This window comes from Oncorhynchus gorbuscha, linkage group LG22 (genome assembly GCF_021184085.1).
Source record: "Oncorhynchus gorbuscha isolate QuinsamMale2020 ecotype Even-year linkage group LG22, OgorEven_v1.0, whole genome shotgun sequence".
Lineage (NCBI taxonomy): Eukaryota > Metazoa > Chordata > Actinopteri > Salmoniformes > Salmonidae > Oncorhynchus > Oncorhynchus gorbuscha.
In genome coordinates, this window is record NC_060194.1 from 1,615,996 (window position 1) to 1,616,741 (window position 746).

The 746-nt window shown below is 47.7% G+C and overlaps 1 protein-coding gene across 1 annotated transcript in view; it reads left to right on the forward strand.

The window, feature by feature from the left end:
- Positions 1–696: 696 nt before the first annotated feature.
- Positions 697–746, forward strand: part of LOC124010154 (inner ear-specific collagen-like) — a 5,659-nt gene continuing 5,609 nt past the window's right edge. Inside the window, exon 1 of the mRNA XM_046322533.1 lies at positions 697–746. This exon is cut by the window's right edge and continues 35 nt beyond it. The gene's annotated coding sequence lies outside the window, so the exon portion shown is untranslated.

The window sequence follows — 746 nt, forward strand, 5'->3', positions numbered from 1 at the left end:
TTATCAGAGCCTGTATTCATAAAGATTCATTATGATCTAAAAGGCTAAACAGATCCTAGGTCAGTTATTCTACTGAATATGGGCCCAGGTCTATATTGGGGGGGGGGGGGGGGGGGGTCCTGACATTTCCTGTTAAGGGCCTACAGCAGTCCAGTCCAGAAACAGACACGAGCTGAAGTAGGCCAGTGGACCCGCTTGTGTCTCTGGAGTGCTGGTTACAACAGACCCAGGTGTCTGAAATAGATCTGCTTTCTCTCTGAGCTCCTTATCTCTCCATCGACACCTTCTCCGAAACCTGGTAGAGGTGGAGAGAGAGAGGCAGAGAATGAGAGAGTGGGAAAGGGGAAGAAAGTAGAGGTGATAGAAAAGAAGTGAGAGGTGAGAGGTTAAGGGAAGAGATAGCAAGGTGGAGGGAGTCATGGGACAAGGAATAGGGTGGAATATACTGTAGCAACACGGGTGACGCCTCTCTCTCACTTTTTTTTTACCCATCTATTGTTTTTATTATAATTCTGTGGACCATGTTGTCGATCGCTAATGAGGTCGTCTTACAGGTAGAAGCCCTAGTTCCTCTGTCCAAAGCACAATGAAGTATCTCTTCCTCCTCCCACCCTCCATTCCTCCCTCCTATCCTTTGTCTGCAGGTCTAGAGGGTGCGAGGGGGACCCAAAGAAGTGTTGTTTTGGGCAAGGCCTATATATTGATCAATGCTTCTGTCCTGCTCATCATTCCACCAACATCTTTCA